Source organism: Choloepus didactylus, chromosome 2 (assembly GCF_015220235.1).
Source record: "Choloepus didactylus isolate mChoDid1 chromosome 2, mChoDid1.pri, whole genome shotgun sequence".
NCBI lineage: Eukaryota > Metazoa > Chordata > Mammalia > Pilosa > Megalonychidae > Choloepus > Choloepus didactylus.
The window spans coordinates 39420638-39443219 of record NC_051308.1 but is presented as its reverse complement, the minus strand read 5'-3'; the positions used below and the strand labels follow the sequence as shown (position 1 = coordinate 39443219).

The window sequence follows — 22582 nt, the reverse complement described above, 5'->3', positions numbered from 1 at the left end:
ACAAACAGTTGAGGGGAGAGGAAGTACATTTTAGGGAGAGAGAAAAGCAAGGGTACAGGTGCTTGGAAGGGCATTCCATTCCATTAGTAGTTTCCTCCCCATCCATAGGCAATGTCCCATGTATTAATCATCAGAGCCTCGTAACATCCCTATGAGCTATTCTATATATTATCTCCAAATCTTAAATACTCCATGCAAAGAAATCTTCAGAACAATGCTGCAGAAACTTGGAGCTTCTCCAAGTTCTACCTCCTACCCTCTCAATATTAAACATACTTTCTGCCTGGGTGATTCCAGTTCCATCACAATGCTTAGCTTCTGTCTCTCTTCCCAGTCATGTGGATGGACATGTTGACTAGAACTAGATTCTGATTTTCTGCCTAGTGCTGTCTTTTGGCACTCTCTTGGATCTCTGCTCTGAGCCCTCAAGGCAAACCCTGTCCCAGCTAGAGTACCTTAGCCCAAGACCAGAACCCAGTTCGAAAAGTCAGCCTTCTTCATCTCTGTAAGTGGTTTACAGAAAGTGGATAGAAATTAGAGAGAAGTAGAAGTGGACAGGTAAGCAGGGTTTGAACCTGTGTGTATGGCCTCATATGCCTTGTTATGGACTTTGGATTTTTTTCTACAGGCAATGAGTGAACATTGTAAAGTGACAGTGCCATGGTAAGGTTGCTCGGTGAGCATGGAGTTAGAATAAGGGACAATAGTTCAGCAATCAAAAGGGATTATCAACCTGGGGCTCTATCCCCACAACGGAGGCAGGCATCTCTGGTCAATAGATCTTTGTACCAGTGTGAAGAGTCATTTCCCCTCTGCTCAGTGTTTGGATGAGAGCTGCTAATTTCTGACTCTAGTTTGCCAATCACCTTTCTCTAGTCCCATCTTCTTTAAACATGGTATAAAGCAATTGATTAATTTTCATATTTCTGAATTCTCTTCCTGAGTTTACTTCCTAATCAGCTTGAGGGTTGAGACATCACAGTCTCATCAGAACCTATTTATAAATAATCTGCTAGCTTATTTCTCCTTTCCTGCCTTTCTTGCCATTTCTCTTGCTGATTCCCTGGACATATTCTGCATTCCAGCCATACTGAACTATTTGATCTTCCTGTACACACCCAGGTTTCTGCCCACTCTCTTTTGGTCTTACTTTTCTGCAGCCTAAATGCCCTTCTCCCCACCTCTGCTTATTGAAATCCTTGAACACTTAGCTCCAATGTCACTTTCTATTTTAAGCCTTTTCTGACTCCCCATAATGGTGGTGATGTCTTTCACCACTGCACTCATGATCCTTATCAACCTATGCCTTACACAGTTGTTGCTGTTTGTATGGCAGTGGAGATACACCAATCAAGGACAAGAAACCTTCACCCTTGACTTCTCCAAAGTGCCTGCCTTAGCAGGCCTTCTTCTGTACATGTAAATCTATTCAAATAGGACTAAATGTTCTTATTAGGCTAATAGGAACTTGTATTTGAAGAAGCTATGATGATATTGATAGAAACGGTTAATGAATAGAACTGGCAGTCCATTGGAATAAAACATTCTCAAACCATATTTCCTTTTAAAAACAGGAGAATTATTTACCTCAGTCAGATATAGCAGAAAGTACCTTTGATTTGTAAAAGGCAAGTCAGGGCTTTAGTTTTAAGAAAAAGAGAATGTAAGCAACAACTGAACTGCCGGATTTTTGCAAGAGACATGAGTCAGTGCTGGGATCTGAAGCAGAAACCAAGTCAAAAATTTATAGAACGGATATCAAATAATTTAGTAGAGTTAAGTCATTAAAACAAATATTTGTTAAATTTACATCATTATTTGCTAAATTTTCTCTAGTTGGTAATTTTCAGTGGATAACTTATACAGTTCACTTAAATTTAATCCTAAATTTTCCCATTTGTTCATTTGTGGCGATTGAATATCTCATTCTTTCTTGAACCTATTGTTGGCAAAGCCTAAGGTCTATAATGAAATACATTAGCTGAGTTTTACAGAACATCCAGAATTCTCTCAAACATTCATTATACAAAGGTATTATAGCAGGAGCTTTCAAGCTTGACCCAGTCCCAAATCCCACTTTAGTTTTCTCTTACCCCTGTTTAGAATCAAAAGAAAAGAACTTTTGGACTCTCAAACTCCAAATATTTGCCCTTCAACATTATTTGACCCTGAGCAAATGGCATCCCTCCTTATAAAAACTGATAAACTTACTACTAAGCACTCTTTACTAACAATTCTGATTTCCTCTGCTATAAAACACATACTATCCCATTGTGGTATGCCTATCACATAGGGAAAAATAAAGAAAGGTAAAATGGCATATTAATTCTCTCCCTCTGCCCAGCCAACAAGAAGCACCAAAAGGAAGCACCATACATTTAGGGAAACTAGAAACATTCAAGATCTACTGGGTTAAGTTGTTTCTGAGGGGAGTGACATCACTAAGATGGTAAAGTGAGTTGCTTCTGGGTTCTGTCCCCCTGTAGAACTTTCAAACAAGCAAAAACAGAACCATCTTTCTCAGAGCTGCAGAATACAGTTAAAGGGGTGAGAACTGAATGAAGAAAACGGCAACATAAAACTGGTGGGAAAATCTCATGATGTCATTACTGATCCTTTCCTCACTCCTCCCCAGCTTGGTGCAGAGCCAGCCTGTACTTTCAGTGTAAGTCCCTGGTCCTGGTTCTAGAGGGAGCAGAACAACCCTTACGCAAATACTAAAGTGCATGCATATCAGTACCAGTCTTTCTGGTGACAGCCTGAAGGGCTGAACCAAGAAACTCATCACAAGCTTGGTGTCCCCAAACGTGCCCATTAGTACAGAGAAGTGGCCTTCAAGCCAACTATACACCTGTAAGAAAGCAACCATATCACAGATGCCTGGGGCAAAGGATTACTGTTTTTTTTAGCATCCAGGACTGGGGAAAAAGGCTAATTCTCAGGGGGCATTTGGATCTCTTTCAATGGGAGAACTCTTAATTCCACATGTTCATCCCCAGGACAAGATGCATGATCAGAGAAGACCAGCAGGACCCAATGCTTTCACCACAGGTCATTCTTTAGATTCAGTGTTAGGACAGCCATGCTCTGAAGAAAAGCACTCACATAGGCCAATCTGCAAAGACTGAGAAAGGTGTTTTGTTTGGTTTTCTTTCTTTTTTTTTTTTTAGGGCCTGGAATTAAAGGAAATCTGTCATAACACAGGCTGGACACAAGCTTAAGAAACAGATACCTCATTGACTAAATTCCAGAGATAACACATATTTAAAAGTCCATGCACAATAAAATATTACATGGCATGCAAAGAAACAGCAAATGATGGTCAATGCCAAGAACCAAGGAAAAAACATTAGAAACTACCAATGAGGAAGACCAGACTGGACATACCAGACAAGGGCTTTAAAAAAACTTGTCTTAAATATGCTCAAAGAGCTAAAGGAAAACACGGAGAAAGAAGTAAAGGAAAATTACAGAAATGATAGGTGACCAAAAGATCATTTCAATAAAAAGATAGAAATCATAAAAAGAAACTAGACAGAAATACAGGAGCTAAAGACCACAATAACTGAAATAACAAACTTCCCACAGGGGTTCAACAGAAGATTGGAGCTGGCAGAAGAAATAATCAGTGAATTTTGAGATAAGACAATTGAAATTACTTAGTCTGAAGAAGTGAGAGAAAAACAAATGAAGAAAAGTGAACAGCATTTAAGAGACCTGGGGGGACACCACAAAGCATGCCAATATATGCATTATGGGAATCCCAGAAGTAGAAAAAAGAGATAAAGGGGCAGAAAGAATGTTCACAGAACCAATGGCTGAAAACTTCCCTAATTTAAAAAAAGGCATTAATATATACATCCAAGAAGTTCAACAAACTCCAAACTGGAATAAGCTCAAAGATACCTACATGGAGAGACATTATAATCAAATTGTCATATGCCAAAGACAAACAACTTCTATAAGCCGCAAGAGAGAACCAATGTGTCATATATATACAAGGGAGCCTCAATAAGACTAAGTGCCAATTCTCATCAGAAATCATGGAGGCAAGAAGGCGGTATGATGACATATTTAAAGCGCTGAAAGGAAAAAATTGCCAACCAAGAATTCTATATCTGAAAAAATTGTCTTTCAAAACTGAGGAAGAGAGTAAGACATTCCCAGATAAACAAAATCCAAGGTAGTCTGTCACCTCTAGATTGGCCTTCCAAGAAATTCTTAAAAAGTTCTTCCAGTTGAAAGGTAAGGACACCAGACAGTAGATCAAATTCACATGAAGATATGAAGATCTCTGGTAAAGGTAACTATATAGGTAGGTATAAATGCCAGTGATATTGTATTTTTGGTTTGTAACTCTACTTTTTACTTCTTACAGGATATAAAGTGCAAATTCTTAAAATGTAATCATAAATCTGTGGTTTGTAACACACATTGTAAAAGGCTCAGTTTGTGACAAAAACAACATAAAGGTGGGGGGACAGAGAGATATAGAATATAGTTTATATACACTACTGAAGTAAGGTTGGTATCAAATATAACAAGACTGTTATAGATTAGGATGTTAAATTTAAGCCCCATGGTAACCACAAAGAAAATATCTGAAAAATACACACAGAAGGAAATGAGAAGGGAGTCTAAAGGGTTCGTTATGAAAGATTAACTAATTATAAAAGAAGGCAATCATAGAATAATTGAGGGACAAAAAAATAGTAATAAAACTTACAAAAACTAAATAGCAAAATGGTAGAAGTAAATCCTGCATTATCAACAGCTACTTTAAATGTAAATGGGTTAAACCCTTCAGCCAAAAAGCAGAGATTGGCAGAATGGATAGGAAAGAAAGACCCAATAATATATTGTTTACAATAGACCCACCTTAAATTCAAAATTACAAGTAGGTTGAAAGTGAAAGGATGGAAAAATATTCCATGCAAATAATAACTGAAAGAGACGGGGTGGCTATACTAATATCAGACAAAACAGACTTTGAGTCAAAAACAGTTAAAAAGGACAAAGAAGGACACTGCATATTTGTAAAAGGGTCAATTCATCAAGGCAATATATTAATTATAAACATATATTCACCAGACAACTGAATCCCAAAATATATGAAGCAAACATTGACAGGTTTGAAGGGAAAAAGAGATCAGTCTACAGTACAGAAGACTTCAGTACACCACTTTCAATAATGGATGGAGCATCTAGACAGATCAGTAAGGAAACAGAGGTCTTGAATAATACTATAAACCAACAAGACCTAACAGACATATTTAGAACACTTCATCCAACAACAGAAGATGCACATTCTTCTCAAGTGACATGGATCATTCTGGAGGATAGATATGTTAGGTCACAAAATGAGTCTCAATAAATTTTAAAATATTGAAATCCAAAAAAGTATCTTCTCCAAAAGTTCTCAATATGTGGAATTAAACAGTACACTCCTAAACAATGCATAGGTCAAACAATAAATCACAAGAGAGATTAGGAAACAAACTGAGATGAATGAAAATGAGAAAAACAGTACACCAAAACTTATGGGATGCAGTAAAGGCAGTGATCAGAGGGAAATTCATAGCTGTAAAGTCTTGCATCAAAAAAGAAGAAAGAACATGTAGCCTCACACCTGGAAGAACTAGAAAAAGAAGAACAAATCAAACCAAAGTGACTAGAAGGAAGGAAATTTTTCTTGAGGATCAGAACAGATTTTTGCTTTGAAAGCAGAAGAGGAGAAAATCCAGAAGAGTCACTTGGATTATTATTTGCAAAAGTAGAGGTAAGACAGAATAAAAATCCTAAAAAACCATAGAACTATACAACACAAAGAGTGAACCCTAATATAAACAATGGACTATAGTTAATAGTACAATTATAATAATATTGTTCCATCAACTGTAACAAAGTTACTACACTAATGAAAAGTGTTAATAATTGGGAAAACTGTGTGAGGGGGTATAGATGGGAACTCTGTACTTTCTGCATGATTTTTCTGTAAACCTACAACTTCTCTAGTAAAAAAAAAATGAAAATTAAAAAAAGAAAAAGTAGTGGTAAGAGGAAGTGGCATTTCAATGGCCTGAGTTCTGCTCAGCAAGCACAGCCTTCACTAGAGGACCATTCTTAATTTATGCCACCCCCGTTTGCTGCCAGCTTCTTGACATTTGAAACCAAGAAGTGAATTTCTCCTATTATTAGGCCCAGTGTTTGGATCTTCTTCATTTGACACAAAGTCTGGTCCATTTTGTATATGCTTCATTTTTCCATCTGTCTCTTAATTTGAGACTTTCCCAATTGGGTGTAAACTCCATGGAAATCAACATCATGAAAACTTTTAGAGAAGTTGTAAAGCTGTTGGGTTTGATTATCATTCTCTGTTAATTCAAAATGGGAGGATGGTCATTATAACAGGATTTATAATGGAGTAATTTTTTGAGCTACCATCATCTGTCTTTTGTGAGTGAGTGATGTTTGTACTTCCTCTACTTGTAAAAGGAGAAATCCTGGAGAGAGTAATCCCATGTGGATGAATTAACATTACATTTTATTTCTCTGCATTGATTTTTGCCTTTTTCTCTTTCTTTCCACTGTCCTGCTCTTCACACACTTAACAAAGCTCTCATTTTTCCTGCCTCCTCTGGGAACTGAGAAGAATGTCATAGAATGTTTCCTCTATGAGGCATGAATGGTCAGGTTACCATACCCTCTTCTCCATTTCCCAGAATATGGTGCTCCAAGAGTCTTTGGATTCTCCAGTAGTATGTAAATGGAAAAACTTGGATCCTCTTTATTTTAGAGGATATAAGAAAGCAGTGGAGACACTGGAGAAATGGCAAAAGGGTAGAGGGATTTGGGGTAGGAAAAGTTCAAAGTAAAATAATTTTCTTTTGCTTGAACACATATCATGAAAATTCAGGATATTCTGAAAAGTGTAAGCCACTCCATATTCTACCACTTAGGGAAATTGGTACCATATTGGCCATCTTCATTCTAGATATCTCTGTCTATGTCTTTGTAAAATATATTTTATATGAATGGATCATATCTTCATGTTATTCCATAATCGAATTTTTAAAATTCTGCTTGATGCTATGAACTTCTTTCATAATAATAAAAGTATTTTTGCATCATCATTTTCATGACTATGTATTTTTATGGGTGTATTATAATTTGTTTAACCAATATTCTATTGATGTGCCCATCCTCTATAAATTATTTCCTTTGTCTTATTCTTATGCTATTAACATAAAACAATGCTGTGATAAATATTATTGTACATACTATCTTTGTACACTTGTTTCATAAATCCCTAAACTGGAATTGAGTCAGGAGACTTAACCTGAACTTTTATTTACCAAGCAAAATTTGTACATGTGAAAACGCTGATGTCTTAGAAATCTATTCTTATATCTTATATTTTCTTATAACTTTATCTATGCCAAAATACATACTTCACATACTAAATGATAGTGAGAAATCTCAAGATCTTTTCCAGGGAGTATACTGGGGGAAGGAGAGTAGAGACATTTGGTTATACATCCAATGTGTGCTAGCCAATACAATGTCGTAGAGAAGGTTGGATGTTACAGCTCATGTGGGCTGAGTCAAGAAATGTATATTTAGTCATTTAGGAAGGGGGAAAAAATCTTGGAATGAGCCAATTAATGGCTGTTAATTCAATTATAATTTGTGTTAATTCAGAATTTTTATTGCATCCAAAACTAGTAGCTAGCAAATCAAATCACAGTGTCCAGAGGGTTTGATTGGCTACTTCTGTTGCTAAATGGGGTACAGTGGTGAAGTTTATAGGCAAGTAGACTCTTCAAACTCTTACTGCTGATGGTGTCATTTTAAAAAATTGCTGTATTGGTCCATCTGCTAAAGGTATGGGGAATAAGATCCAGCTACTTGTGGGAGGGGACAGGTAAGGTCTCCACAAGGTTCCGATCACCAGTTGACCTGCTAAGATTAGAAGAAAGGTGCTAGACACAGGTGGGCTACTGGAGTCTCAGCAACAGACACCTCAGCCAGTACTACAGGGAGTTCCAAAACTTGGATGGCCATTCAAAGATGGCCCAAATTGAGGCAAGGAGGCCAGGTCTTTTATCTCCACATTGATTGCTGGTGGATATGGGTCACCCTCAAAGAAGGGGCCTAACCTTGGATGAGGCAGCTCCTGTTGGGTGAGGGCAATTTCTGAATGGAGGATCTAGGTGGCACACCCAGCATTCACTGTGGGCTCTAAGGCAAAAGTCCGGTTATGTCAAGACAGGCTATATCTTCGTGGACAGATAGATTCCTTAGCTCACCCCAGTTCTATCAGATGAAAGCAGCAAAACATCCTTCCTCAAACCCTCACCTCAACCCCATTCCATTCTACCTCAACACACAAACACAAACAGTGATGAAAATAGAATGCCGGCATTAGGCAGGGTTGAGTCAGTAAGTAGGTAAGGTTAGATGATGAAGATGAAGAATTTTTGTGTTCACAGCTGAGCAGGAGGAACAAAGCAGGCATGGACTCCAGAGAGCATACTATGAAAAAAAGTTAATTATCCATAGATTTATAGATTTGATACGTGGAAGCCAGATAAATAAAGTTAATCATATATTTCTATTTTAAAAAGAAAGTCCAACTCTCTGTCAACCCCTTCAATTGTATCACACACAAAAGTGAGCGTGGTTCCACAGCACTGCAAAGCATTGATTTATTTGTTTTTTTAAAAAATATTTTTAAGTTGATTATCATATGCTGGGCATTCAGCTAAATTCCAGGGATTCAAAAATAAAGAAAACATAGTTTCTGCTTTTAAGGAGCTCGTAGCTACTGAGGAAGACAGATAAGGTAGAACCGTGAACCTAATGCTGCTTACCAGGTACTCTAGCTCCATGGAGGACATGTCAGTGCATGGAGCTTAGGGCAGGAAAAGAAGGGATTTCCTCTCTGCATTTCTGTCAACATTACATCTGTTTGTTGCAACAGGCCTTTTTCGTGTTTGGCAGAAGAAATCTAGAATTTAAATTTAGGATCTGGTTAAAGCTGTGTGGCTTTCATTTGAAGAGAGCAAAAAAAACCATTACGGTATTAAAAAAAAAAAAAAGAGTAACATTAGTCAGTGATTAAGCAATGCCCCTTCAAGATTTTCCAAGATCCGGTTTAAGGGTACTGTTCAAATATTTTGGAACTCTAAGAACTGCTGAAACAGAGCATGTCTTTCCAAGCGTCTACCTTTGTCCTCACTTGTTCTATTTTATGTGCTTTTGCCCTAGGGCTTATGAATGAAGTGACTTTTTTTATGTAGCCAATTTTGTGGTTCCAGTCGAAAGGTAAGTTTCCTGGCTCTCTAGCATTCTGACTTAGAATTTGCACGTGTTTGCATTTTATTTGGAAAGCACTTTATCAGGTTTTCCATAGCACATATCACATTCTAACATGCTGCATAATTTACTTATTTTATTATTTATTGTCTGAATTTCTCTGCTTTAATTTAAACTCCTCAAGAGCAAGCATCTTTGTTTTGCTCATTGTTGTATCCCTACTGCCTAGAACAGTGCCTGGCACATGGCATGCACTTCTTAAATATCTGTGAATGAATGAAATAAAATATAAAAACAAAAGGCTTTGCACAGACCAGTGGTGATAATGTGCTATGCACCGAAGAGTATAAATAACCCAGTCATGGGTACCCCCTAAATAAATTACAATATAAGGTTAGGACATTTACCATTTGTATGTCCATGAAATGATCTATCTATAGCTTTTGAACTCCAGGTTGTCCTATATTGTGTCTTATTACAGTTTCTAGTCCAGACTTTCCAGATCAGGTTCATTTCACCATGTAGCCCTTGGGCCCAATAGGCTGTGGTTCAATTAATAATCACATGGATCTGTAGCTCCTTCAAGACTGCAAGTCACATTCAAAGAAAAATAAACCAAATCGAGGTATAGGCAGAAAGAGACTTGTTCACGTGTGTGTTCATCATCACAGAAAAATATCAAATCTCTTCTAAAGAATACATAGTCAGTGATTGGGAATATTTCTATTAGTCCAGCCTCAGTCTTTTTTCCCCCTTACTTGCTATAATTGGTTAAATTATCCTGTCTCTATTCAGAGTGCCAGAGGCAGATTATTTTGAATAAATACATCTCTGATAAAGACTACCTTGAAATTTTGACCTTCAAGATATAGCATAGAATCTTCTTTTCCCTGCAGTTTAAGCAATATATGAGCATTGTACAAATGTAATTCATGTGTGCAGAAATATAGCCCACTTGTGAATGGAATAATTCTTCTGTCATTGGAAAATGGGGCTGTCCCAATGCAGAGAAGCAGTTTGCTTCAGAGATAAAGTCCACCAGATTGAGCCAGTAAAGAAAAAGTAGAATTTTTCAAATTTTAACTTTTCAAACTTTCAAATTTGTCATGAATTTTAAAACCCTGAAAATAATTTTTGAAGTTACAAATATGAGCAAACAGTGAAGCTAATTATTAACTTTAATGAATTTTTCACCATAAAAGTGTGTTTTAATATGACTTCAGCGGTTTTTAAGCCTGGAGTCAAACTGTGGGCCTTAGGTGGTTACTTCCCAGGATGCTGTTATCTAATGGGATAGGCTGTTAAGAAAGAGAGAAGAGTCAGTGGTCAGAAAACTGGGGTTCCATAAAGGGGAGACAATTTTGAGAAGCCACATCTGATAAACAGGAAATGAACAGGCATGAGGAGGCGGTCGGCAGTGTCGCTGTATGCGCTGCGTCGCATCAAGGCCTCTCTTCCGGGTGTCCCCGATCTGTACTGGGTAGAGGCCCTGAGGGTGAGGCAGCAACTTCTGGGAAGTCACAGGGGGTAAAGCTTATGCTGAGCTTACTAGAACGGGGTGGTTCCTTCCTGCGTCTAGTTCCCTTTTGCTTACGTGGTTACAGTTCTCTGAGCCTCCAAACACCTTCATAAGAAGGCAATTAGAGGTAGGTGAGGAAGACAGGAAGCACAGCTATTGGAACAGATTACACCCCTAATTAAAAATGACTTTTTCAAAGTCTTCCACAATTATAAGGAGACAGTCTAAAGCATCTTTCATGGCACACCCTTTGGTTGTCACCACCTCATAATATTTTCAACTGTGAATGGAATAATCCTTCCCACTGCTCTCTGAGTTCCTTCATGGCCATTCTCCAATCCTACCCCAGCACCTATCCCACCCCCATCTTGGGTGGCCCAGTGCTGTTTTGCAGTCCTGTGAGACTAAGCTCTCTTGTTTCAACCTCAAGCCAGCTAGGTGGACTCTCTCAGTGTTCTTGGCACCTGAGAAGAGTTTTCTTAGGCTAGTACCCAGCTCAGTGTTAGATTTGAAGGTAATCTGTAGAGACGACCCAATACACAGGCTAAGAACATGCTTGGTGTATCAGCAAAGATGAGGCAAAATATTTTTCAAAATAATTTTGAAAAACTTTGTTAATTCCTATTTTGGCTTATTTCATGGTTTGGTATTGTCCATATTTGGAGTTACATATGGGGGAAGGGGCGCTGTTGGAGCACACCGTAATCTTTCAGTACTTAAGACCTGTAAAAGTCTTTGTTTGCCCATGACTCCAACACTTTAAAGGGCTTTCTTTTCTTTTCTCTGGATCATACACCCAGAATTTCTTAAATTAGTCTCTTTCCTTGCAATAAGAAATTGATCTGCCTCTGCTGATGCTGTCCCAGATACTGCTTTTCTTGATTTACTCCATCTTTTCTTCCTTTTTTAATGTCACCTTCACTGCCTGCTTTCTAGAAGTTACAAGCACCCCTGAGGACAATACTTAGGGATGAATCCACCAGGCCCATGCTGTGTTTCCTTCTTGTGACAATCCATACCCCCTATAACAAATGAACAATTTTTAAACATAAACATTTATCTACGCTAGTTCTTTCCTACAGCTAATGTAGGATGGCTGTATTACATGCATCTTTGTAAAATAGCTCTTAAAGTCTCTTCACCCTAATACCAGCTTCTTTCAGCTTTCTCTAAGTAGTTGGAGGCTGAAGTAGGTGTGGAGTTGGAGAAGAACAGCTCATCTTAAATTTCCTGAAGTCATCCATCACCACCGACAGCAGCAGTCCAAAGCTAACATGGTGACCCAGAAAGTTTGAGAAAATGCATATTTTTACCTATACAGAGTGACGAAAAAGTGTCACCATTTCACACTTACACAACATTATAATTAGGTTCATAGTCAACAAACACTTGGAGAATAAATTAATATGTGTCTTTGTGTATATGTGTGTGAAATAAGAGTCAGACACTCCTCAAATCTCTTCCACAAACTCCTCACCTGCAGAGCCCAAGCTAAAAGAGGCACCTAGTCTATTACTGTCTGGTGCTATTTATACTTTTAAAAAATTTTAGTTGTTTTACTGTGTTCAATTGTTACCATAGAGAGTTCCATGAGGATATAAGCAGAACACTGTCAGTGCAGTCTTTACACTTCTTTATATTCCCCATTGTATAGTTTTACACATAATAGGGGCTAAGCATTTTAAAAATTGCTTTCTTGATATATTTTTACCAAATTAATGTAATTATTTAATGACATGGCAAATAAACATGTTATGAAATACACTGCTTATTACACAGTAATGGGTAAAGGATAATTTCACTTTTGATTAAAAAAAGTTAAAAAGTATAAGCATGCATAGAAAAAACTGGACAGTTAGATACCCAGTTATCAAAGGTATTTAGTTCAGTTCAGTGATCAGATATTCTTCCTTTTGCTTTTGTGTATTTTTTGAAACATGATTATTTCTGAAACAAAGAAAACAGGCTACTGGAGGGAAAGTTATTAAATACCAGTTGTTAAGAGCCCAGCAGCCGATATCTGATCGCCAGGAAGACAGGGCCAGCCTGGTGCCCATGGTCAAGCCCAGATGCAGGACATTGTTCTTTTCTCTTCCTGTTGGAATGCTGCTTATAAGACTGTTTGCCCCACCCTTGACGTTCTCAGTGTACTTATATTTCACAGGACTCTATGAATATTAACTGGCACAACAGCAAAATGACGCTAGCAGCTTTGGTTTCGAATGACTATGAAATACAACTGCCATACTACATAAAACACACTAGAAATCAAGTGCTCCTACAACAGAAAACCCACCTGACAGAACCATTGGCTTTGCTGTTTTTTTCTGACCTCCCTTTATTTTCAGCTTTCACAGCCAATCTATTTTTTTTTTATTTTTATTGAGATTGTTCACATACCATACAATTATCCAGAGATTCAAAGTGTACAATCAGTTGCCCCTGGTACCCTCATATAGCTGTGCATCCATCACCTCACTTAATTTTTGTTCAATTTTTAGAACCTTTTCATTACTCCAGACAAGAAATAAAGCGAAAGATGAAAAAAGAAAAAAAAAGAATAAAAGAAAAGGAAACTCAAATCCTCCCATATCCCTAACCAACCCCCCTCAGTTGTTGACTCATAGTATTGGTATAGTACATTTGTTACTGTTTATGAAAGAACGTTGAAATACTACTAACGGTAGTATATAGTTTGCAATAGGTATATATTTCTTCCCTATATGTCCCTCTATTATTAACTTCTAATTATATTGTCATACATTTGTTCTGGTTCATGGAAGAGATTTCTAATATTTATACAGTTAATCACGGACATTGCCCACCATAGGATTCAGTTTATACATTCCCATCTTTTGACCTCCAACTTTCCTTCTGGTGACACACATGACTCTGAGCTTTCCCTTTCCACCTCATTCACACACCATTCGGCACTGTTAGTTATTCTCACATCTTGCTACCAACACCCCTGTTTATTTCCAAACAGTTAAGTTCATCCTAGTTGAACATTCTGCTCATACTAAGCAACCACTCCCTGTTCTTTAGCCTTGTCCTATATCTTGGTATTGTATATTTCATGTCTATGAGTTTACATATTATAATTAGTTCCTATCAGTGAGACCCTGCAATATTTGTCCTTATGTGTCTGGCTTATTTCACTCAATATATTGCCCTCAAGGTTTCTTCATCAACCATTTTATTTTTTTAGATGGTTTTGTTCACATGTCATACATTCCATCATAAGTAAACAATTGATGGTTCCCTGTATGGTCATATATTTATGTGTTCACCACCTTCACCACTATCTATATAAGGGCATCTACATTTCTTCCACAAGGCCGGATGGAGAGTCAAAGAAGGTAGAGAGGCAAAAGAAAGAGGGGAAAAAAATAACAGCTAGGAAACAACAAAAGGAAAAATAACCTTAAATCAAAGTAGAGCAAAGAGTCAGACACCACCACCAATGTCAAGGTCTAACACGTCTCCCCTATCCCCCCCTCTTATCTGCATTTACCTTCATATATCACCTTTGTTACCTTAAAGGATGCCTAATACAATGATTCTGTTAGTTACAGTCTCTAGTTTATGTTGATTGCATCCCTCCCCCAAAGCCTCCCCATTTTTAACACCTTGCAAGGTTGACATTGCTTGTTCTCCCTCATAAAAGAACATATTTGTACATTTTACCACAATTGTTGAACACTCTAGGTTTCACCAAGTTACACAGTCCCAGTCTTTATCTTTCCTCCTTTAATCCGGTGTCTCACATGCTCCCAACCTTCGTCTCTCAACCATATTTATAGTTAACTTTGTTCAGTGTACTTACATTGCTGTGCTACCATCTCCCAAAATTGTGTTCCAAACCATGCACTCCTGTCTTCTCCTATCACTCTGTAGTGCTCCCTTTAGTATTTCCTGTAGGGCAGATGTCTTGTTCACAAAGTCTCTCATTGTCTGTTTGTCAGAAAATATTTTGAGCTCTCCTTCATATTTGAAGGACAGCTTTGCTGGATACAGGATTCTTGGTTGGTGGTTTTTCTCTTTCAGTATCTTAAATATATCACACCATGTCCTTCTTGCCTCCATGGTTTCTGCTGAGAGATCCACACATAGTCTTACTAAGCTTCCTTTGTATGTGATGGGTTGCTTTTCTCTTGCTGCTTTCAGGATTCTCTCTTTGTCTTTGATGTTAGATAATCTGATTATTAAGTGTCTTGGCGTAGGCCTATTCAGATCTATTCTGTTTGGAGTACGCTGCGCTTCTTGGATCTGTAATTTTATGTCTTTCATAAGAGATGGGAAATTTTCATTGATTATTTCCTTTATTAGTGCTTCTGCCCCTTTTCCCTTCTCTTCTCCTTCTGGGACACAAATGATACGTATATTCTTGTACTTTGTTTGGTCCTTAAGTTCCTGAAGACATTGCTCGTATTTTTCATTCTTTTCCCCATCTGCTCCTTTGTGTGTAGGCTTTCAGGTGTTTTGTTCTCCAGTTCCTGAGTGTTTTCTTCTGCCTCTTGAAATCTTCTGTTGTATGTTTCCATTGTGTCTTTTGTCTCTTGTGTTGTGCCTTTCATTTCCATAGATTCTGCTAGTTGTTTTTTTGAACTTGTGATTTCTGCCTTATGTATGCCCAGTGTTTTCTTTACAGCTTCTATCTCTTTTGCCAAGTCTTCTCTAAACTTTTTGAATTGATTTAGCATTAGTTGTTTAAATTCCTGTATCTCAGTTGAAGTGTATGTTTGTTCCTTTGACTGGGCCATAACTTCATTTTTCTTAGTGTAGGTTGTAGTTTTCTGTTGTCTAGGCATCTGAGCTCCTAGGCCACCCCAGTCAGGTTTTCCCAGATGAGAACAGGCTCAGGTCACAGAAGGAGGAAATATTCAGTATCCAGTTTCCCTGATGGTGTGTCTTAGAGAATTGAAACACCCTGTGCTTTTCTGCCTGGCATGTGCAGCCTGTCACCAGCTGGTGTAAGGGGGTATGGCCCGTGGCTCTCCTCCCCCAGGCTTTGGGGTCTGGTTCTGGAAAGGCGGGCAGTAGAGCTGGGCCCCTCCCTTTCCTCTTGGGAAGCTATGTCCCCTCCAGAGAGGTCATGTGCATATCAATAAGTTCTTTGTTTCTCTGACTCTGCTGGTCAAAGTGCTGCAATTTTAAAATGGCTGAGGCTTTCTTTACTGCAAAGCGCTGTGGGCTGAAAATGGCTGAGGTTTTCTCCACAGAGAAAGAAAGGGACAGAAAGCTCCCAGGTACACCCATCAACCAGAGATAGCACCCGATCCTCTGGGCTCCCCGTCCTGAGACAGATATGTCCCTGACTCTCCCAAGGTCAGTTGTCACCAAAAGCCTCTGTCTGCTTGTTGGGGATTTGCTGTTTGTATTAACAGTTAACATTAAAACCCCAGTTGGAGCTGGGCTGAGGTACACAAGCTGAGAGCCATGAGGGAGAGGCTCTCGACTCTCGGCTCTCATCACGGGTCTGCAGTTTTTACTTACAGATTTTATGCTGCTATCTCGGGCATTCCTCCCAATTCAGGTTGGTAGATGATGAGTGGGCAGTCATGTTTGTCTCCCCGCAGTTATTCCAGGTTATTTACTAGTTTTTTGGTCATTTATGAATTGTTCCGGGGGGACTAACAGTCTTCCACTCCTCTCTATGCCGCCATCTTAGCTCCTGCTGCCACAGCCAATCTATTTTTGTTTCATGGATTCTGAAAGAGGTATTTTTCTCACAAAGACACTAACATGAATGTTCACTGAGCAATAACTATTTGATGGCCTTGCTATGAGTCTATTATACGTGGTCCTGCCATTTAAATACTCCACAAAGTCAAAAGGGAGTACCAAAATCCAAACTATCCTGAAATGAATTAATTTGAATGAGGGGTGTTCCATTCTTTGCTTTTATAAAAAAAAAGGGTCTTTGAAAGTTACCAAATATAAAACAGCAGATTACACCTATATTGGTGTAAATGAGGCTCAAAAAACCCAGGTTTTCTCCCCAAAATGTTAAGAATGCAAGGAACACTTTATTCAAATAGTGCACAGTATATAAAAATTGATACCATCTTTAAACTTAAGTGTTTCTAAGGTATTTTCCAAAACTCTCTGCCTTTTTATACTGCAGCATTTCCACAAAGGATCAAGAACTGCTGTGAAAGTCCAAGAAACAACCAAAACCAAAAAAAAAAAAACCAAGACTACTTTCTGCATTATCACTACCTCTCCAGTACATTCTCTCACCTGCCTTTTACAGTGAGTTAATACAGCTATATTGCCATAAAAATTTTCAGGCACCAGGAAAGAAAGGTAAAGAAAGAATTCTATTAACATCAATGACATAAGTTTTGGGGGAAAAAGATTCTAAATTAAAATACTGTATCATCACAACAAATACCAAGATATCACTTGCTTTGCCCTGAGGCAACCAAGAAAAATTGGACTGTTTTATAACTAAAAAATAAAAAAGAGATTTGCTGGAAATGAGTGCTTGCAACCCAAGTTAATTAATACTCTTATTAGATAGTTGAAATCATAGAAATAAATTCCTTTGTGGGAGCAAGGAAAAAAATTCATTTCAGGACAAAGTTATTCAGGATGAAAGGAAGAGGTGTGTCTTCAGTGAGAGAACTGCCTGCTGTCAGATGACTTTTGCTAATGTTTTTGAAGATTTGGAACATCTCAATTGCCTTGGCTTTCTGGTAGCCGAATCCACCACTTTCTCCTTTCTCTTTGTTTGCCGTCGTTGCTCTTCACGTTCAGATCAACAAAAGGAGGCACCTTGAAACTGAATGACAAGGCAACCTGAGGTGAATTTAAATTATTAACATTATAGATTTGTTTCAGAGAATGAGAATCGTATGTTCGAATGTATGACTTATATGTTTCCTGGGCTGACTTATGAAGGAAGTAGTTCTTTTCAATCAATTTCTCAAGTTGAGACTGAATGTCAGAAATTTTGGACCAGGAAAACTCAAATTCATTCCATGGAACCTTGGATTGCTTCAAGTAACAAAGGAAGCTCAATTCTTCCAGGCGCAATGTGTGCAAGGCATGTCCTCTTCCATTTAGGCCTCTGGCTGTTCTACCCACATGATGAATATATTCCTTAGGGTCATCTGGAGGCCCATAATGAACAATCCAGTGGACGTCAGGAATATCCAGCCCTCAAGCTGCCATGTCTGTACACAACAGTATCCCCAAATCTGCACTGCAGATCTGGGAGAAGGTGGTTGTCCACTTATTTTGCATCTGCTCTCCATGAATGGCTGAGACAGACAAATCAATGTAGTTCAGCAACTTGTAGTGGTATTTCATGGACTTACAGTATGAAAAGAACATCATTTTCTTCTTTTGGTTCTTCTTAAGGAATGTAAGGAACAAAGGAATCTGTTTTCAGAGGGACAAACAGCATATTCCTGCTGAAGACTGTCCACTGTTGCATTAGTTTTATCATCATCAACACCAACACATGATGGCTCCTTTTTCAGAGAAATTCTTGCCAGGTCTTCAACTTTCTGAGTTTGCTTGACAGAAAAGAGCTTGGTTTGTCTGTGTATTGGCAGAAATTTAATAATTTGCCTTAATTCCTCTTCAAACCCCACATCCAAAATATGACCAGCCTCATCAGTAACTAGAGCCTGTTGGTTTTATACATAAACCCTGAGGTATTCTGCATGTGTTCTGGGAGTTGACCTGATGTAGCCACAATGATGATCCATTAGTGGGTTTCTGTGCCTCAGCATATCTGTTACTGCCCCCCAATATCAACCCGTAAGTGTGGACATGGTGAGTCATGAGTTCCTTAAGCACACCAAAAGTCTACATGGCCAGTCCCCGGGTAGGTGGACTCCTGCTCCATTCCTGGCCTGAATTTTAACTTAACAATGAGTTCAACAGCTGGGATGAGAAATGCCAGGGTTTTGCCACTGCCTGCTTTTGGCAGCCACTAGATCTCTGCCTTCCAGAAGTGGTCTGACACTTTTATGTTGAACCCCAGTCACATTCATAAAGCCCATGTCTTTGCTCACATTCACAATGTTTTCATTGACACTATTAGGGATGCAAATGAAGTATCCTCAAAAGCTCCTGTCAGTCCCAGGGGCAAGCTGGTCACTTCACTGTCATCTTCATCATCTGGCTTCTCCACACTATTCTCTGTTTCTTCAGGAGCTCCAGAACCTTCTTCTTCAGATTCCTCTTTATCTTTGGTTTTTACTCTTTTTTTTTTTTTTTTTTGGTATCAGGCCCAGTATTTTCTACCATTTTTCTCTTTTTCTTCTTTTTCTTTTTCGATTCTGAATTGGGTGACTGTGTTGCTGCTTCCCCATTGGTTAATATGGTAGATTTCTTTGGGGATTTTTAAATTTTAAGATTTTTCACTGTTCAGTTAGACATGTTTGAGTTCTGGGCTTCTGACAAGCCCACATTCATAGCCCATTTTAGGGACCTTTTAACTTTTCCAGCTTCCACAGTTTTCTTCAGATGCATCTCCATTTTTGGTTTCTGATAGGCTCACGTTTAAGGACCCCTGTAGCTTTGGTTTCACTTCTTGATCTTCTAGTGCAGGAGTTTCATCGGTAGGTGAAGGATGACATCAGTGGCGCACCTCACTGTGGCAATGCAGTGGGGCTGCTCTGCTTTCAGGGCTGACCTTCAATTGGTTTTATAAAACTTACATCAGGTAGACTCAAACTATATGAAAAAAAGGAAACCATTTGGAGAATGTGCCTATTTACCATGAAAAGGATATTATACACAGTCATTAGAATTTTAGAGTTATCTTCTGAACACAAAACATATTATACAAATTTATAAAGATCTCAGAGAAAATTTAGGTTGATATGAATATTGTATGAAATTATTATGTGGGATGGAATAGTTTAGTACACACTCTTAGAGGCATTTTAATGTTGAAGTTGCATTTAAGAATTATTAATTAGTGAATAATTAAAAGTTGTCAAAGTGGAGTAAAGGTCAATTAGTTTGGTTGCAGATAAAAGGTCCTAAGAAATACATGACTGCCAACAAAGGCAATTAATACAATTTTACTTGCACGCTAAAAAAAAATTTCAGTGCGGGTACCAAAATGTACATTTCCTAGAAAATATTAATTTTGCTTTTGTGCACAAGCTAAAAATGTTATACTAACAATAAATGAATCCAATAAATGAGGTGCAGGAAAATAGTGGCATAGTGATAATATCTGACATTTGGATAGGCTTTATTACTTTTCAAATAAATTTTACAGGTCTTACACCCAGATTACTGGACCTAACACCTATTTATAACAGTTTATACAGGCTATATTTCTTTCACTTCAAATGAATGGATTTTTGAATCCAAACAACCAATATGACATTTTCATATCAAATTAACTGGTTATGTGACCAAACTAACCTACTAGATCTGTCACCTGGTGTAAGCAGACACTTCCTGAGATGGCGTTTGTCAGTCTATGCCACACTTCAAGCCATACGCAGACCCTGGGTCTCTGAGAGCAGGTCTGGCAGATGCACCTGTGTTTGTACATATCCCCGCTCTGCATTCCGTGAAGCACATGAGGCAAAGACTGATGCTCTATTGAGGGGCTTTCCTCCACCAAGGAATGGACTCTTGAATAGTGCCTTGGTTGAGTCCCTGTGCGTTCTAGTGCTTGCATCCTCCTTTGCTCCTACTCTTTGTGTCCTTTTGCTCCACAAGCTCTGTTTTTATCCTCCTCCTCACCTGGGTGGTTCTCCTAGCCTAAGTCCTGCCATTCTCCTCTCAGTTCCATCCATCCCTAAAAGCAAAGAACTCCATAAATGTCTTGCAATAAGATCACACCATTCAGGACAATATTTACTTGTTTCAGGGTGAAAAAAATTTTTAAAATAGAGTGCCTTCTCCTACAAATAATAGTAATAATAATAATAATAATTTCAAATACCACACCCAGACTTCTTGCATTTTAAAAACTGCAGCCAAAGAGTATGATCTCACCTCAGACATTTAATAAAATCTATAGGTGACTTTTGATTATTAAATTAATCCAAAGACCACAAAGGATATTTAAGTTTCTGTTTAGCATACAAGCAAGTTGTGGGCAAATATACAGCAAAAATTTGAAATAAATATATGAAATTTTAAAAATTAGACTCATTCTTAGCAAATTGAAGATGATAATTGAGGGTGTTTTATTGATAACCCAGGCCCCAAATTATTATTTAGCAGGACCACTTTCCCTGAAACACTCAGCTCAATGGCCCAAAGTGAAGTGATAAAATGAACTGACATATTCTGATGCTTAAAAAAAGTATTCATTTTGCTAATATTAAGAGGTTAACTATTTCAATTTTTAACTTACATAATAGCACATGTATTACCTTTTTAAAAAACATTTTATTGTGGTAAACTTGTACATAACACAGTATTGTCTGCTCAGTTCTACTGCTAGACATTTCACCCACTTCACCAGTCTTCCAATAAGATGCTGATTATCATAACCTCTTGCAGAGACTCATTTATTGAAAACCTGATAGAGGAAAAAATTGCTTTCCTTTCCCCTGCAGAGGCAGTGGGGCAGATAACTCTTTTCCCTACCATATTTCAGTGCTATATTAAGACTACAAGAAAGCTTCTTGGTCAGTTAGCTGCTGGCATGGATTACCTGCTGGAAAGAAAAACTCTCAGAGCCAAGTAAAGGTTTAGTTCCAGAGTTGAATGTTCAGGGTGCAGGTGCCCAAGAAATTTTTCTCCTCTTTGTGGCAGGGGACCATCAAGGTCATTATTTGGAACCCAGGCTGTGACATCACAAAGGTAGACATTCCTTCTACAACATCCATTAATTCCTCCCTGCCCAAGTACACGTGAAAAGCATGGATCAGCCTCCAAGTGTACAAGTTGCTCCATTTGTAACAACTACGAAATCTCATTGGATTCATCTTTTGGGTTGTGTTTCATTTTGACAAATCACTCAGAAGGCTGCCAGAAATCATAATCTCCCCTGAGGAAATAAATATTTGATATCATTGCTTTCCTCCCAAACTGAAATTCTGGGTCATTACTATTTGGCAATATCCTTACCTCTGCCATGAAATTTCCCCTATATATTAATAGACCAAGATCCTTACCAATTGTTTCCATCTTGGTATCGAGTTCCTCTCATTAGCATTCCATTCTTTTACTTCATTTGAAGCATCAGGACTTGCTGGTCTGTGCCTTGGTGGGATGTCAGTCACTCTTAGATTGGGTCAAGACAAGGCAATCAAATTGGTCAAGGTAAACTGAATATCCAACGTCTTAGTGAGTGATTGTGTATGTAACTGGCAACCTAATGTACTACGTGGTAGTTTGATTCAGATTTTGTTATAGAGAAAGAGGAAAAAGCTTTGTCAGCTATGCTACAATCTTTCAGACAAGGCAGGAACTTGTTTCTACATGGCTTCAAAATAACCATCATTGAAGAAAAAGAAATTTCAAATGTTGTTAGAGCAAATGGACTGTGTCAGAATGTTTTATCCTATGACTCCATGTAGACACACAATCTTAAATAATAATAACATCTTTCATTATAGAGTATTTACTCTGGTGCCAAGCATGAGTCAGCTCAGCACTTTTACCTATATTAACAGTGACCCTATGAGTCAGTTAACATTTTTCCTCCCGCTTTATATTAGGGAAACTGTGACTCACAGAAGGTAAGAAATTTATCCCAAATCACACAGCTGGTGAGTAGCAGAGTCAGAATTTGAACCAATCATCTAA

At 38.2% G+C, this 22582-nt stretch overlaps 1 pseudogene; it reads right to left on the bottom strand.

The window, feature by feature from the left end:
- Positions 1-17455: 17455 nt before the first annotated feature.
- On the bottom strand, positions 17456-19370 carry LOC119515511 (annotated as a pseudogene).
- Between the last annotated feature and the right edge of the window lie 3212 nt (positions 19371-22582).